The sequence below is a fragment of the Siphateles boraxobius genome, unplaced genomic scaffold (genome assembly GCF_051911475.1).
Source record: "Siphateles boraxobius isolate OS27281-9 unplaced genomic scaffold, OSU_SipBor_1 269, whole genome shotgun sequence".
Lineage (NCBI taxonomy): Eukaryota > Metazoa > Chordata > Actinopteri > Cypriniformes > Leuciscidae > Siphateles > Siphateles boraxobius.
In genome coordinates this window covers 394,445-411,638 of record NW_027508886.1, presented here as the reverse complement: position 1 = coordinate 411,638, position 17,194 = coordinate 394,445, and the positions used below count along the sequence as shown (strand labels likewise).

Sequence of the window (17,194 nt, the reverse complement as noted above, 5' to 3'; positions counted from 1 at the left end):
TTACACTGTTATGCTGATTGGATTAGGATTGGTAACACTCTCAGTCTAGGGCACATCCTTAACCCAGATGCCTCATTTGCATGCTTTTGTTTCCACCTTTATGTAACTCCTCCTCTTGAAATGTATATAAACTACAATGTAAAGTTCCCTTAGTTAGACTTGATTGAGATGACTACAGCGACGAAATAAAGAACTTATACCTCAACAATCTCCTGGTCTGCAACTCTATCTTTTCTACACTTGAGAAGAAGAAGTTCACAACAAGGGCAACCAGGATATTTCTGACCAATTGGGGATAAAATGTGCCAGAGAGAGGCCGGTTAGCTCAGTTGGTTAGAGCGTGGTGCTAATAACCCCAAGGTCGCGGGTTCGATCCCCGTACGGGCCACTCATTTTCTCTCTGTGACCTTCGTTCTGCTCTTCTCGAAAATGACGGGCGGTCTCCCATACATCCATGCTGGCTAAACCACACAAGTACCTGGCCGAAATAGCTCAGTTGGGAGAGCGTTAGACTGAAGATTTAAAGGTCCCGGGTTTTGGCAGAGGAACAACCTCCGCCTCTTTTAGTCTACCTTATTCCACCTCTCAGACAGCCAGTTAGCAGGGTGTTTTGGTTCCATGGTGTAATGGTTAGCACTCTGGGCTTTGAATCCAGTGATCCGAGTTCAAATCTCGGTGGAACCTTTTTAGGATCTTTGCGGAAGGTAGGGGAAAAACAGAGGTGATGCGCAACTGCTGACGTGGCGGTGAAATTGGCACTCTCAAACCGAGTCGGAATTGGGGAAACATGGGCTTAAAAGACAAAGGCTTCTTTTGCTCCTTGCTATCGCGCTTCTGGACTGAATGACTTAAATCTCTGCACCTCATGGGAAAAGTTGACACACGCCGAGGTTCCATGGTGTAAGAGTTAGCACTCTGGGCTCTGAATCCAGTGATCCGAATTCAAATCTCGGTGGGACCTTCATTTGCCAGGCTAAACAGCACAAGTACCTGGCTGAAATAGCTCAGTTGGGAGAGTGTTAGACTGGTTCAATCTCGGGTTTCGGCAGAGGAACCACGCCCGCCTCCTTTAGGCTACCTGATTCCACCTAGCCTCATCGCTATCTGGCTCTCAGACAGACAGCTGGGAGGGTGTGTTGGTTCCATGGTGTAATGGTTAGCACTCTGGGCTTTGAATCCAGCGATCCGAGTTCAAATCTCGGTAGAACATTTTTTAGGTTCTTCGCGGAAGGGAGGGAAAAAACAGAGGTGATGCGCAACTGCTGACGTGGCGGTGAAATTGGCACTCTCAAACCGAGTCGGAATTGGGGAAACATAGGGTGCTTCTCAATATCCCTCCTCGTCTCCTCGTTCCTCTGTCCTCCATCCTTTGACCCGGAAACCGATCGAGCTCAGCCATCTTGAAGGACATCTCAATTCTCTAATTGCACCCCGAGGAGGCGAGGATCGAGGAGTGAGGAGGCTTTCAGAGGAGTCATGAGCGAGGATACAAAGGTGTATCCTATGCGGAAGTGTTTTATTGACTAAACGTGACGCACGTATACATTCTCCTCCCCCTTCACATTGGTCACAATCTGTTTTAAGTATACTTTACCTTTGCAGTTTATATAAACCACACATTACACATATTTCAACAGGGTATCTTGCTTTATTATTATTTATTATGAATTTCTTAAATAAACAAACTGCAACAACATGAGGGCAGATCCTTTGAGCGCTGCTGATGACGCTATGAAGTGACGCTCGAGTGATCAAGTATTCCAATGTATAAAAAAAGCTTTCATTCGATTCCTCCATCCTCATTGTTTGTCATTCATTACATTATTTTGAGCACAAGAAGATTTTTACTAAAACCTTTAAAAAAAAAAGTTTAATTCATATATGTTATACTATACTATGTTATACACCAGTATACATATTTATGTTATCTTTTTAAATACTATGTTATACATATTTAAAAATACATGAATAGGCAAAAACAAGTGTTTTTTTGTTTCAACAAATGACTCTCAACTATGTTATAAAAGATATACCAAAACGATTTGATATACCATTTTAAGTTTTAGATCTGTTTGATGATCATATTATTATGAATTGTCATAAACGCCTTTATGTAATATTTGGTGTTTCTTAGTAATCTCTGCCACAAAAGCTAAACAAAACAAAACGATTTAAGCATGGCATGATAGCAGCAAGATTGTACCAAGAAGTGTTATTTATTTTCTTATTAATAAGTTCATCACACTATTTACAATTTGTACACAAGGCAATTCAAAGTGATTCACAGTTGTATAAAAAACAATAATGCTTATGCTCATAATAATAATAATAATATTCATTAATTATTATAATATTATAATAATTAATTACATAAAAAACAAATGCTGTAGCAAAATACTTTCAGTTGGAATATGACAGCTATGTAACGTTCTGTTTATGCCTGTGTCCTTTCAGATTATGTATGCATACCCGGTTTTACGAAGAACCTCTGAGGGTCGACTCCTTATGGGGCCAACTGAGGAGGCCAATAGGAGGAAGATCGGGTTGGCAGGGAGGGCCAGGTGTAAGGAGGAGGTCCTGGCTGAGGCCACTGCCTTTTTGAGGCAGAATGGAGGGAATCCTGGAGACCAGTTCCTGGTTCTGGCTCACTGCAAGATCCAGTTTGGGAAACACCAGGGTCAGAGGTTCCTGTGGCTGCTGGAGAACTCACTGGGGTATGCCTGCTATCTGGTCAGCAGCGTTTTGGGGGAGGAGGAGAGGGACAACCTGCTGTCGGACAACAAACACCTGTTCCTCAGATACACCTCGGAGATCAGGGAGGTAGGCGAGGCTGTAGAGGTGTATCAGAAAAAACAGGTCATGCTGCAGGAGGCCCAGAGGACAGGAGACTCTGGATGTCTGATGGTGGAGTTTGGGGATTTTAAGGGTAGGTCAATGAAGGAGGTGTATGAGGACCCAAGCAAGGAGGCCCAGGCTCTCATCACCTACCTGAAGAAGGCAAAGGCCAGGCCTAACACCAATATGGCCCTTTTCAAAGCATACGTGCTGAAGAGGCAGGCTCTAGCCCACGTGCCCACCACCACTGTGCCCACTGCATCTGTCCTCACTGCTGCTGTGCCCACTGCCACTGTGTCTGTTCCTCCTCCACCTACTGCCACTAAGAACAGGCCACTGCTGGCGACCAATGTGAAGGCCCTGTTGGCGCAGGGGAAGCATTTATTTGCTTCACAGCTGGCACAAAAGATTTTGTCTCCAGCCAAACCCTGTAAGTGGGTAAGTTTTTTCTTTTTTCTCCAGCCACTGCAGGCTCGAGAGGCCCTGCTCCTGCCCCGGCTCGTGCTACTGCCCCTGCTCCTGCCCCTTATCCTGCTCCTCCAGCATTGTGGACCCCTGGCCAGGTGTACCAGTCGCCTGCAGAGCTTCCTGTCCACTGGAAAGAGCAACTCCCATCTTTCCAGCAAGGCCTTCAACCCCTGTCCCTCTGCACCAGGACCATCCTCACTACAGCCACCCACAGGACTGCAGCGCCCTGCCCAGCCTCCTCTGCAGTCTCCTCCTCTGCGCCCTGCCCAGCCTCCTCTGCAGTCTCCTCCTCTGCGCCCTGCCCAGCCTCCTCTGCAGTCTCCTCTTCTGCGCCCTGCCCAGCCTCCTCTGCAATGTAGGCAGTTGTGTTTTCTCTTCCCCGGAATGTAAGCTTTCAGTGGGAGGCTGGTCGAATAAAATAATTCTGCTTTTTTTTGTAGTAATCCAAGCGTTTGAGCACCGTGCTGATTTGCTGAAGTTAACATAAGGTGATAAAAGGAGATAAAATATAGAAATATAAAAGCGATAGAGCAAAGCGCGGAGCAGTAAGCGAGAGCGTCCGAACAGTAGCTGAGCAGGAAGTAGTCGTCATCAGTAGTAATTATCGTCATCTTTGCAACAGGTAAGTCTATTCTTCACGACTGTATAATCGATCATTATTTATTCATAAACAGTGTTTGTTTTTAGACAATTAAACATGCCAATAAAGCTAGCTAGCGTGTAATAGCACACATTTTCTTCTGTACATGTGAACCTGCAACTTTACCATGATATACAGTAAAAAACATGCCACTACTGTCAAGATAATTAGCCGACCGCTAATTAAGCTATATCCTCCTTAAACCATTTTTTTGTTGTTGTTAATTTAGTATTTTTTTGTGTCATTCATTACATTATTTTGAGCACAAGAAGATTTTTACTAAAACCTTTAAAAAAAAAAGTTTAATTCATATATGTTATACTATACTATGTTATACACCAGTATACATATTTATGTTATCTTTTTAAATACTATGTTATACATATTTAAAAAGACATGAATAGGCAAAAACAAGTGTTTTTTTGTTTCAACAAATGATTCTCAACTATGTTATAAAAGATATACCAAAACGATTTGATATACCATTTTAAGTTTTAGATCTGTTTGATGATCATAGTATTATGAATTGTCATAAACGCCTTTATGTTATATTTGGTGTTTCTTAGTAATCTCTGCCACAAAAGCTAAACAAAACAAAACGATTTAAGCATGGCATGATACCAGCAAGATTGTACCAAGAAGTGTTATTTATTTTCTTATTAATAAGTTCATCACACTATTTACAATTTGTACACAAGGCAATTCAAAGTGATTCACAGTTGTATAAAAACAATAATGCTTATGCTCATAATAATAATAATCATTAATTATTATAATATTATAATAATTAATTACATAAAAAAGAAATGCTGTAGTAAAATACTTTCAGTTGGAATATGACAGCTATGTAACGTTCTGTTTATGCCTGTGTCCTTTCAGATTATGTATGCATACCCGGTTTTACGAAGAACCTCTGAGGGTCGACTCCTTATGGGGCCAACTGAGGAGGCCAATAGGAGGAAGATCGTGTTGGCAGGGAGGGCCAGGTGTAAGGAGGAGGTCCTGGCTGAGGCCACTGCCTTTGTGAGGCAGAATGGAGGGAATCCTGGAGACCAGTTCCTGGTTCTGGCTCACTGCAAGATCCAGTTTGGGAAACACCAGGGTCAGATTTTCCTGTGGCTGCTTGAGAACTCACTGGGGTATGCCTGCTATCTGGTCAGCAGCATTTTGGGGGAGGAGGAGAGGGACAACCCGCTGTCGGACAACAAACACCTGTTCCTCAGATACACCTCGCAGATCAGGGAGGTAGGCGGGGCTGTGGAGGTGTGTCATATAAAACAGGCCATGCTGCAGGAGGCCCAGAGGACAGGAGACTCTGGATGTCTGATGGTGGAGTTTGGGGGTTTTAAGGGTAGGTCAATGAAGGAGGTGTATGAGGACCCAAGCAAGGAGGCCCAGGCTCTCATCACCTACCTGAAGAAGGCAAAGGGCAGGCCTAACACCAATATGGCCCTTTTCAAAGCATACGTGCTGAACAGGCAGGCTCCAGCCCACGTGCCCACCACCACTGTGCCCACTGCATCTGTCCTCACTGCTGCTGTGCCCACTGCCACTGTGTCTGTTCCTCCTCCACCTACTGCCACTAAGAACAGGCCACTGCTGGCGACCAATGTGAAGGCCCTGTTGGCGCGGGGTAAGCATTTATTTGCTTCACAGCTGGCACAAAAGATTTTGGCTCCAGCCAAACACTGTAAGTGATTTGCAAGCTTTAAAATCATTACAGTATATATTATGCAGTATATATGTCTAACGAAAATACGTGTTCAACAGCTGCAGGACCACGTGTACATCCTGCGTCTGAGTCCGCAGCCCGGAGACAGCTCTTTACATGTGGTGAGTATCACTTAACGCATACAAGTGTGTTGGTGACATGTGCTTAGTGTTTTATGTTATTTTACAGACTCTGCTGCTACGGATTTTTTTGAGGAGGAAGATGACCTGGAGATGGCAACTGTAGCCTCGCAAGCTGAGGAACAACTTCCTCAAGGTATGTAAATCTTAAACAATATTTTACAAACAATTACAAATAAAACAAAACAGTATTTTTTAAATGACATATTATTTTATTTCACAACACAGAGGAATGGCACCTCTCAGGTGTCAATCTACATTCACTCTTTGAGTGAACATCCTCAAAGGAAAAAAGATAATTTAAAGGTGTATGTAAAAGGTTTTATTTCATTTTTTATCGTAATCACTGACTAAAGCTCATTCTTGTCATCTCACACTTCCCCCACTCCCCTTGGAATAAGTGGCTGTTGTAGTGTTTGGTCTGCTTCGCTTCACACTTGGCTGATCCCATCTTTTTTTCTTCTTGTATTTCTTCTAATGGTGCTTGGATGAAAAACAGGATGATTTTCACTGCTTCCTTCCATCTTTTCATCATCATGTCATCTCTCTACTAATCATACATGCTTTGCAGTAAACCTTGTAATCGCAGTAGCTGTCCAGCAGAGCTGAGAAAGTCATGCAGTGAAAGTCTAAAACAATAAGATAATTTTGTTGTGTTTTTTTACGCTCCAGCCACTGCAGACTCGAGAGGCCCTGCTCCTGCCCCGGCTCGTGCTACTGCCCCTGCTCCTCCAGCATCGCCTGCAGAGCTTCCTGTCCACTGGAAAGAGCAACTCCCATCTTTCCAGCAAGGCTTTCAACCCCTGTCCCTCTGCACCAAGACCATCCTCACTACAGCCACCCACAGGACTGCAGCGCCCTGCCCAGCCTCCTCTGCAGTCTCCTCCTCTGCACCCTGCCCAGCCTCCTCTGCAGTCTCCTCCTCTGCGCCCTGCCCAGCCTCCTCTGCAGTCTCCTCCTCTGCGCCCTGCTCAGCCTCCTCTGCAGTCTCCTCCACAGCCTTCTGTCCAGCCAAGTGCTGCCTCTGCTCCTGCAACATCAACTGGGTCCAGTGTTGCAGACCAGGCTCCTGTAAGTAAGCTTCTCATTATTCGTGTGCAGGTCCTGCAGCATGATTTCCAATGACCACAAAAAAAGAGGCCCCATTTCCTCTGTGCTGGAAACTTTGCACTGGCTACCTTTTAATTGTTGATTTAATCAAAAAATTGCGCTTTAAGCCATGGAATCTGAAATGTTTGCGGCCCGACAGCAGCACGGAGGATGTATATTTCGGCTCGTTGGTCTAGGGGTATGATTCTCGCTTAGGGTGCGAGAGGTCCCGGGTTCAAATCCCGGACGAGCCCATTATTAGGCTTTGCAGTTAATCTCTTCAGCCTGATTAGGGCAACCAGGATATCTCTGAGCAATTGGGGATAAAATGTGCCAGAGAGAGGCCGGTTAGCTCAGTTGGTTAGAGCGTGATGCTAATAACGCCAAGGTCGCGGGTTCGATCCCCGTACGGGCCACTCATTTTCTCTCTGTGACCTTCGCTCTGCTCTTCTCTAAAATGACGGGCGGTCTCCCATACATCTATGCTGGCTAAACCGCACAAGTACCTGGCCGAAATAGCTCAGTTGGGAGAGCGTTAGACTGAAGATTTAAAGGTCCCTGGTTCAATCCCGGGTTTCGGCAGAGGAACAACCTCCGCCTCTTTTAGTCTACCTGATTCCACCTCTCAGACAGCCAGTTAGCAGGGTGTTTTGGTTCCATGGTGTAATGGTTAGCACTCTGGGCTTTGAATCCAGCGATCCGAGTTAAAATCTCGGTGGAACCTTTTTAGGATCTTTGCGGAAGGGAGGGGAAAAACAGAGGTGATGCGCAACTGCTGACGTGGCGGTGAAATTGGCACTCTCAAACCGAGTCGGAATTGGGGAAACATGGGCTTAAAAAGCAAAGGCTTCTTTTGCTCCTTGCTATCGCGCTTCTGGACTGAATGACTTACATCTCTGCACCACATGGGAAAAGTTGACACACGCCGAGGTTCCATGGTGTAAGGGTTAGCACTCTGGGCTCTGAATCCAGTGATCCGAATTCAAATCTCGGTGGGACCTTCATTTGCCAGGCTAAACAGCACAAGTACTTGGCCGAAATAGCTCAGTTGGGAGAGTGTTAGACTGAAGATCTAAAGGTCCCTGGTTCAATCTCGGGTTTCGGCAGAGGAACCACGCCCTGCCTCCTTTAGGCTACCTGATTCCACCTAGCCTCATCGCTATCTGCCTCTCAGACAGACAGCTGGGAGGGTGTGTTGGTTCCATGGTGTAATGGTTAGCACTCTGGGCTTTGAATCCAGCGATCCGAGTTCAAATCTCGGTAGAACCTTTTTAGGTTCTTCGCGGAAGGGAGGGAAAAAACAGAGGTGATGCGCAACTGCTGACGTGGCGGTGAAATTGGTACTCTCAAACAGAGTTGGAATTGGGGAAACATGGGCTGAAAAAGCAAAGGCTTCATTTGCTCCTTGCTATCGTGCTTTTGGACTCAATGACTTAAATCTCTCCTGCTCATGGGAAAAGTTGACACACGCCAAGGTTCCATGGTGTAATGGTTTGCACTCTTGGCTCTGAATCCAGCGATCCGAGTTCAAATCTCGGTGGGACCTGCTTTTGCCAGGAATGTGTGCAGTACCTCGTTCGAAAAAACTTTTTCGGCAGCACTGAGCCGCAAGAGCTCATCTAGGTAGTGCCTCTTGAAGGGGGGCGTAAAAAGGATGGACAGCACTGGAGAATGCAGGCATCGATCCCGCTACCTCTCGCATGCTAAGCGAGCGCTCTACCATTTGAGCTAATTCCCCTCGATGATGGAGAGGAGGTGTCCATCGCTCTCAAAGACAAAGACGAGGCGCGATCACTGGCTACCTTTTAATTGTAGATCCGAGTTCAAATCTCGGTGGGACCTGCATTTGCCAGGAATGTGTGCAGTACCTCGTTCGAAAAAACATTTTCGGCAGCACTGAGCCGCAAGAGCATATCTAGGTAGTGCCCCTTGAAGGGGGGCGTAAAAAGGATGGACAGCACTGGAGAATGCAGGCATCGATCCCACTACCTCTCGCTTGCGCCTACTGCTTCCTACCGATTGAGCCAAAGTAAGCCCAAAGTAAGCCCATGTAAGCCAATCGTGTTTCTCTGCTGTGGCTTACTTTTGACCAATCGCGTTCTCTCCTGTGGCTTACTTTTGACCAATCGTGTTTCTCTCCTGTGGCTTACTTTTGACCAATCGCCTTTCTCTCCTGTGGCTTACTTTTGACCAATCGCGTTTCTCTCCTGGCTCTGCTCCTGTGGCTTACTTTTGACCAATCGGCGACCGCTATTATTATCGTCATCTTTGCAATCTTTGCAACAGGTAAGTCTATTCTTCACGACTGTATAATCGATCATTATTCATTCATAAACAGTGTTTGTTTTTGGACAATTAAACATGCCAATAAAGCTAGCTAGCGTGTAATAGCACACGTTTTCTTCTGTACATGTGAACCTGCAACTTTACCATGATATACAGTAAAAAACATGCCACTACTGTCAAGATAATTAGCCGACCGCTAATTAAGCTATATCCTCCTTAAACCATTTTTTTGTTGTTGTTAATTTAGTATTTTTTTGTGTCATTCATTACATTATTTTGAGCACAAGAAGATTTTTACTAAAACCTTTAAAAAAAAAAGTTTAATTCATATATGTTATACTATACTATGTTATACACCAGTATACATATTTATGTTATCTTTTTAAATACTATGTTATACATATTTAAAAAGACATGAATAGGCAAAAACAAGTGTTTTTTTGTTCAACAAATGATTCTCAACTATGTTATAAAAGATATACCAAAACGATTTGATATACCATTTTAAGTTTTAGATCTGTTTGATGATCATATTATTATGAATTGTCATAAACGCCTTTATGTTATATTTGGTGTTTCTTAGTAATCTCTGCCACAAAAGCTAAACAAAACAAAACGATTTAAGTATGGCATGATACCAGCAAGATTGTACCAAGAAGTGTTATTTATTTTCTTATTAATAAGTTCATCACACTATTTACAATTTGTACACAAGGCAATTCAAAGTGATTCACAGTTGTATAAAAACAATAATGCTTATGCTCATAATAATAATAATCATTAATTATTATAATATTATAATAATTAATTACATAAAAAATAAATGCTGTAGTAAAATACTTTCAGTTGGAATATGACAGCTATGTAACGTTCTGTTTATGCCTGTGTCCTTTCAGATGTATGCATATCCGGTTTTACGAAGAACGTCTGAGGGTCGACTCCTTATGGGGCCAACTGAGGAGGCCAATAGGAGGAAGATCGTGTTGGCAGGGAGGGCCAGGTGTAAGGAGGAGGTCCTGGCTGAGGCCACTGCCTTTGTGAGGCAGAATGGAGGGAATCCTGGAGACCAGTTCCTGGTTCTGGCTCACTGCAAGATCCAGTTTGGGAAACACCAGGGTCAGAGGTTCCTGTGGCTGCTGGAGAACTCACTGGGGTATGCCTGCTATCTGGTCAGCAGCATTTTGGGGGAGGAGGAGAGGGACAACCCGCTGTCGGACAACAAACACCTGTTCCTCAGATACACCTCGCAGATCAGGGAGGTAGGCGAGGCTGTGGAGGTGTATCATATAAAACAGGCCATGCTGCAGGAGGCCCAGAGGACAGGAGACTCTGGATGTCTGATGGTGGAGTTTGGGGATTTTAAGGGTAGGTCAATGAATGAGGTGTATGAGGACCCAAGCAAGGAGGCCCAGGCTCTCATCACCTACCTGAAGAAGGCAAAGGCCAGGCCTAACACCAATATGGCCCTTTTCAAAGCATACGTGCTGAAGAGGCAGGCTCCAGCCCACGTGCCCACCACCACTGTGCCCACTGCATCTGTCCTCACTGCTGCTGTGCCCACTGCCACTGTGTCTGTTCCTCCTCCACCTACTGCCACTAAGAACAAGCCACTGCTGGCGACCAATGTGAAGGCCCTGTTGGCGCGGGGGATGCATTTATTTGCTTCACAGCTGGCACAAAAGATTTTGGCTCCAGCCAAACCCTGTAAGTGATTTGCAAGCTTTAAAATCATTACAGTATATATTATGCAGTATATATGTCTAACGAAAATACGTGTTCAACAGCTGCAGGACCACGTGTACATCCTGCGTCTGAGTCCGCACATACAAGTGTGTTGGTGACATGTGCTTAGTGTTTTATGTTATTTTACAGACTCTGCTGCTACGGATTTTTTTGAGGAGGAAGATGACCTGGAGATGGCAACTGTAGCCTCGCAAGCTGAGGAACAACTTCCTCAAGGTATGTAAATCTTAAACAATATTTTACAAACAATTACAAATAAAACAAAACAGTATTTTTTAAATGACATATTATTTTATTTCGCAACACAGAGGAATGGCACTTCTCAGGTGTCAATCTACATTCACTCTTTGAGTGAACATCCTCAAAGGAAAAAAGATAATTTAAAGGTGTATGTAAAAGGTTTTATTTCATTTTTTATCGTAATCACTGACTAAAGCTCATTCTTGTCATCTCACACTTCCCCCACTCCCCTTGGAATAAGTGGCTGTTGTAGTGTTTGGTCTGCTTCGCTTCACACTTGGCTGATCCCATCTTTTTTTCTTCTTGTATTTCTTCTAATGGTGCTTGGATGAAAAACAGGATGATTTTCACTGCTTCTTTCCATCTTTTCATCATCATGTCATCTCTCTACTAATCATACATGCTTTGCAGTAAACCTTGTAATCGCAGTAGCTGTCCAGCAGAGCTGAGAAAGTCATACAGTGAAAGTCTAAAACAATAAGATAATTTTGTTGTGTTTTTTTACGCTCCAGCCACTGCAGGCTCGAGAGGCCCTGCTCCTGCCCCGGCTCGTGCTACTGCCCCTGCTCCTGCCCCTTATCCTGCTCCTCCAGCATTGTGGACCCCTGGCCAGGTGTCCCAGTCGCCTGCAGAGCTTCCTGTCCACTGGAAAGAGCAACTCCCATCTTTCCAGCAAGGCCTTCAACCCCTGTCCCTCTGCACCAGGACCATCCTCACTATAGCCACCCACAGGACTGCAGCGCCCTGCCCAGCCTCCTCTGCAGTCTCCTCCTCTGCGCCCTGCCCAGCCTCCTCTGCAGTCTCCTCCTCTGCGCCCTGCCCAGCCTCCTCTGCAGTCTCCTCCTCTGCGCCCTGCCCAGCCTCCTCTGCAGTCTCCTCCTCTGCGCCCTGTTCAGCCTCCTCTGCAGTCTCCTCCACAGCCTTCTGTCCAGCCAAATGCTGCCTCTGCTCCTGCAACATCAACTGGGTCCAGTGTTGCAGACCAGGCTCCTGTAAGTAAGCTTCTCATTATTCGTGTGCAGGTGCTGCAGCGTGATTTCCAATGACCACAAAAAAAGAGGCCGCATTTCCTCTGTGCTGGAAACTTTGCACTGGCTACCTTTTAATTGTAGATTTAATCAAAAAATTGCGCATTAACCTGTTAACCGTTTCCAGAGCGTCGGCGCACTGAAGCGTTTTTTTTTTATTTAGTTCAAATTTACTATCAGATTTAATGTTATACCTTGACAAACTATACATCATTAAAAAGATATAATACTCAAGATTCAGTATTTGACCACTATTGTATTCTGAGAAACTTATAGTGACAGTTATGTCTTAATTTGTGTCAGGAGTTATGAAATGGAAAAATGAGTCGATACCTTTAATATGAATTATGAGCGTCAGCTGGTCCATTCATAAAAAACACTCCGTGCTGTCGTCATGACAGCGATTCACAAAACATCGTCCCTCAGGGCTTTAGCTCAAAAATGTGCAGACTTGGAGAAATATTGATATATTCTCATATATTCACATCATATTTCTATAGACAGGAATAATATTTGTTGAATTTATACCCAAATGCGTCGATGTAATCATTATGATCGCTTCTTACTGAGATGTGCTGTGTTTTCAATTCATACCAATAGCCTGAAGGCGCTATATGCACAATAACAGTCCATATATGGACCACGAAGAAGACCCATAGTCATGTGACATTCCAGGACGTCACTGATACAGAAAGTAGCTGACAGAGATCGCTGTAACATGCAGATAAAGATGTTTTGAAGACAATAAACATGATTGCAATGATATTTGAGTTACCTGTGTTCTTCAAGCCATGCCAGGTATTTCATAATAATAGATTATATTTATAATGCAATGCTAATCGATATAGATTTCATCATCGTGCAGAACACTATAAATAATAAATTTTCTGTCGGATTTTTTTTTATCTGAAGCCAAATTAGATCACAGAAGATTATTTAAAACACTCGACTTGCGTTATAAAGTAAGTTTGGAGCACAAACATGGTTTCAATCTCATAAATGGTCGTGTATTGATGGTGTGCTAAGCTAACATGCTAGCTAGCCCAGGTGCACCTGCCACCAGCAGTTATTGTTTTATGATTTTTTTCTAAATAGGAATGCTTACTGAAATGTTTCAGTGCATTTGATACCAGTTTCAAATATTTAGTGAGAACTTTGATAAAAGAAATTAGGGTTTGAAACCCTATGAATAGCCTGTGAATAGCCAGTCGTTAGTAGCTATAATGCAGACAAAAGAAATGCATATTTAGAGCCATAACCAGTCTGGAGAGGTGTAAATGTGTGCAGGGAGAGACTGACTCTGAATGGGGCTCGTTTGCACCACAAAATAATAGAGACAATAGACTGATTAGATGACTCAGAAGATGACTAAACATCAGTTTGCATTTTAGAGTCTAATCAAAATAAAGTAATTTGACATGATCTTGAAAAACATTTAACTAAATACAGAGTTTTAGACTTATCATTTTCAGATTTTAAATATAAAATGGTCACACATATGGCTTTAGCTGCAGTGCATTTCTAGATTGCTCCAGGGCCAACTTCAATTTTATTTTTATGAAGATGTTTCATAAAAGTAAATTTCTAATAACTTTACAAAAATTTGAAGCTATTTAAACATTTTTTTTTCATTATGACAATAATTATTTCTACATTTACAATAAACTACTAGGTGTCAGCTTTCAAATGAGATCATACTTGTGCTTTTAGTGCAAAGGGTTCATGAACTGTATCTGTTTAAGTTTGGGTATGCCATTTCTGGGGATTTTTCAAAAGTGGCCTTGAAGGTTAACAGGTTAAGCCATGCAAGCTGAAATGTTTGCGGCCCGGCAGCAGCAGGGAGGATGTATGTTTCGGCTCATTGGTATAGGGGTATGATTCTCGCTTAGGGTGCGAGAGGTCCCGGGTTCAAATCCCGGACGAGCCCATTATTAGGCTTTGCTTTTAATCTCTTCAGCCTGATTAGGGCAACCAGGATATTTATATCCCGGGTTTCGGCAGAGGAACCACGTCCGCCTCTTTTAGTCTACCTGATTCCACCTAGCCTCATCGCTATCTGCCTCTCAGACAGCCAGCTATCAGGAAGTGTTGGTTCCATGGTGTAATGGTTAGCACTTTGGGCTTTGAATCCAGCGATCCAAGTTCCAATCTCGGTAGAACCTTTTCAGGTTCTTTGCGGAAGGGTGGGAAAAAACAGAGGTGATGCGCAACTGCTGACGTGGCAGTGAAATTGGCACTCTCAAACAGAGTCGGAATTGGGGAAATATGGGCTTAAAAAGCAAAGGCTTCATTTGCTCCTTGCTATCGTGCTTTTGGACTCAATGACTTAAATCTCTTGAATCCCGAGAGGTCCCGGGTTCAAATCCCGGACGAGCCCATTATCAGGCTTTGCTTTTAATCTCTTCAGTCTGATTAGGGCAACCAGGATATTTCTGAGAAATTGGGGATAAAATGAGCCAGAGAGAGGCCGGTTAGCTCAGTTGGTTAGAGCGTGGTGCTAATAGTGCCACGGTCAAGGGTTCGATCCCCGTACGGGCAACTCATTTTCTCTCTGGGACCTTCGCTCTGCTCTTCTCGAAAATGACTGGCGGTCTCCCAGACATGGCTGCTGGCTAGACTGCACAAGTACCTGGCCGAAATAGCTCAGTTGGGAGAGCGTTAGACTGAAGATCTAAAGGTCCCTGGTTCAATCCCGGGTTTCGGCAGAGGAACTACGTCTGAGTCGAGGCGGTCTATTGACCAAACGCCAGCTCTTATCTACCTGATTCCACCTAGCCTCATCGCTATCTGCCTCTCAGACAGCCAGCTAGCAGGGTATGTTCGTTCCATGATGTAATGGTTAGCACTCTGGGCTTTGAATCCAGCGATCCGAGTTCAAATCTCGGTGGGACCTGCTTTTCCAGGAATGTGTGCAGTACCTCGTTCAAAAAAACTTTTTCGGCAGCACTGAGCCGCAAGAGCTCATCTAGGTAGTGCCCCTTGAAGGGGGGGCGCAAAAAGGATGGACAGCCCTGGAGAATGCAGGCATCGATCCTGCTACCTCTCGCATGCTAAGCAAGCGCTCTACCATTTGAGCTAATTCCCCTCGATGATGGAGAGAAGGTGTCCATCGCTCTCAAAGACAAAGACGAGGCGCGATCCCTAGCACGTGTGCAGGTGCTGCAGCGTGATTTCCAATGACCACAAAAAAACAGGACGCATTTCCTCTCTGCTGGCAACTTTGCACTGGCTACCTTTTAATTGTAGAATTAATCAAAAAATTGCGCTTTGAATCCAGCGATCCGAGTTTAAATCTCGGTGGAACCTTTTCAGGTTCTTTGCGGAAGGGAGAGAAAAAACAGAGGTGATGTGCAACTGCTGACGTGGCGGTGAAATTGGCACTCTCAAACCGAGTCGGAATTGGGGAAACATGGGCTTAAAAAGCAAAGGCTTCATTTGCTCCTTGCTATCGTGCTTCTGGACTCAATGACTTAAATCCTTGCTATCGTGCTTCTGGACTCAATGACTTAAATCCTGCTGCTCATGGGAAAAGTTGACACACGCCAAGGTTTCATGGTGTAATGGTTAGCACTCTGGGCTCTGAATCCAGCGATCCGAGTTCAAATCTCGGTGGGACCTGCTTTTGCCAGGAATGTGTGCAGTACCTCGTTCGAAAAAACTTTTTCGGCAGCACTGAGCCGCAAGAGCTCATCTAGGTAGTGCCCCTTGAAGGGGGGCGTAAAAAGGATGGACAGCACTGGAGAATGCAGGCATCGATCCCACTACCTCTCCCTTGCGCCTACTGCTTCCTACCGATTGAGCCAAAGTAAGCCCAAAGTAAGCCCACGTGAGCCAATCGTGTTTCTCTGCTGTGGCTTACTTTTGACCAATCGCGTTCTCTCCTGTGGCTTACTTTTGACCAATCGTGTTTCTCTCCTGTGGCTTACTTTTGACCAATCGCCTTTCTCTCCTGTGGCTTACTTTTGACCAATCGCGTTTCTCTCCTGGCTCTGCTCCTGTGGCTTACTTTTGACCAATCGGCGACCGCTATTATTAGGCAAGGCAAGGCAAGGCAAGTTTATTTATATAGCACATTTCATACACAATGGTAATTCAAAGTGCTTTACATAGAAGAAATTAAAATAATCAAAAGAAATCAGAATAATTAAAACAGTTTGGAAAAAAAGATAAAATACAGAAATAATCAAATGAAATCAGAATGATTAAAACATAAAATAAAATACAGTGCAAACAGTCGGACGAACAGTGGCACAGTGCTCATTCAGTAAATGCACAGTTAAACAGATGTGTTTTGAGTCTGGATTTGAATGTGACTACTGTAGGAGCACATCTGATCTCTTCTGGAAGCTGGTTCCAGCTGCGGCTGGCATAGTAGCTAAAAACAGACTCGCCATGCTTAGAGTGAACCCTTGGTATTTCTAGCCGATGTGATCCAAATGATCTGAGTGATCTGTTGGGTTTATATTCACTGAGCATATCCTAGGCCATTGAATGATTTATATACCAGTAATAATACTTTAAAATCAATCCTAAATGTAACTGGCAGCCAGTGTAAAGACCTGAGGACTGGTGTGATGTGTTCATATTTTCTGGTTCTGCTCAGAATCCTAGCAGCAGCGTTCTGTATGAGCTGCAACTGTCTTGTGGTCTTTTTGGGAAGGCCAGTGAGAAGTCCATTACAATAATCCACCCTACTGGTGATGAAAGCATGCACAAGTTTTTCTAAGTCTTGACTGGAAACAAAGCATCTAATTCTTGCAATATTTTTCAGGTGATAATATGCTGATTTAGTTATTGCTTTGACATGACTACTGAAACTAAGGTCTGACTCTAGAGACACACCCAGATTCCTGACTTGATTTTTAGTTGTTTGACCCCTAGACTGAAGGTATGCGTTCACCTTGAGAACTTCATCTTTGTTTCCAAACGCAATGACTTCAGTTTTGTCTTTGTTTAACTGAAGAAAGTTTTGGCACATCCAATTGTTTACTTCATCAATGCATTGGCAAAGGGA

The 17,194-nt window shown here is 44.1% G+C and overlaps 10 non-coding genes across 10 annotated transcripts; all 10 read left to right on the top strand.

Moving 5' to 3' along the window:
* Positions 1-314: 314 nt before the first annotated feature.
* On the top strand, positions 315-388 carry trnai-aau (transfer RNA isoleucine (anticodon AAU)). Its single transcript has one exon. It is a non-coding gene; the product is annotated as a tRNA-Ile (tRNA).
* Positions 389-612: 224 nt separating this feature from the next.
* On the top strand, positions 613-684 carry trnaq-uug (transfer RNA glutamine (anticodon UUG)). The gene has a single exon. It is a non-coding gene; the product is annotated as a tRNA-Gln (tRNA).
* Positions 685-7,065: 6,381 nt separating this feature from the next.
* On the top strand, positions 7,066-7,137 carry trnap-agg (transfer RNA proline (anticodon AGG)). The gene has a single exon. It is a non-coding gene; the product is annotated as a tRNA-Pro (tRNA).
* Positions 7,138-7,225: 88 nt separating this feature from the next.
* On the top strand, positions 7,226-7,299 carry trnai-aau (transfer RNA isoleucine (anticodon AAU)). The gene has a single exon. It is a non-coding gene; the product is annotated as a tRNA-Ile (tRNA).
* Positions 7,300-7,392: 93 nt separating this feature from the next.
* Positions 7,393-7,465, top strand: trnaf-gaa (transfer RNA phenylalanine (anticodon GAA)). The gene has a single exon. It is a non-coding gene; the product is annotated as a tRNA-Phe (tRNA).
* A 70-nt stretch (positions 7,466-7,535) lies between these two features.
* trnaq-uug (transfer RNA glutamine (anticodon UUG)) lies at positions 7,536-7,607 on the top strand. Its single transcript has one exon. It is a non-coding gene; the product is annotated as a tRNA-Gln (tRNA).
* Positions 7,608-7,916: 309 nt separating this feature from the next.
* Positions 7,917-7,989, top strand: trnaf-gaa (transfer RNA phenylalanine (anticodon GAA)). Its single transcript has one exon. It is a non-coding gene; the product is annotated as a tRNA-Phe (tRNA).
* A 91-nt stretch (positions 7,990-8,080) lies between these two features.
* On the top strand, positions 8,081-8,152 carry trnaq-uug (transfer RNA glutamine (anticodon UUG)). Its single transcript has one exon. It is a non-coding gene; the product is annotated as a tRNA-Gln (tRNA).
* Positions 8,153-14,812: 6,660 nt separating this feature from the next.
* Positions 14,813-14,885, top strand: trnaf-gaa (transfer RNA phenylalanine (anticodon GAA)). Its single transcript has one exon. It is a non-coding gene; the product is annotated as a tRNA-Phe (tRNA).
* Positions 14,886-15,726: 841 nt separating this feature from the next.
* trnaq-cug (transfer RNA glutamine (anticodon CUG)) lies at positions 15,727-15,798 on the top strand. The gene has a single exon. It is a non-coding gene; the product is annotated as a tRNA-Gln (tRNA).
* Positions 15,799-17,194: the final 1,396 nt, after the last annotated feature.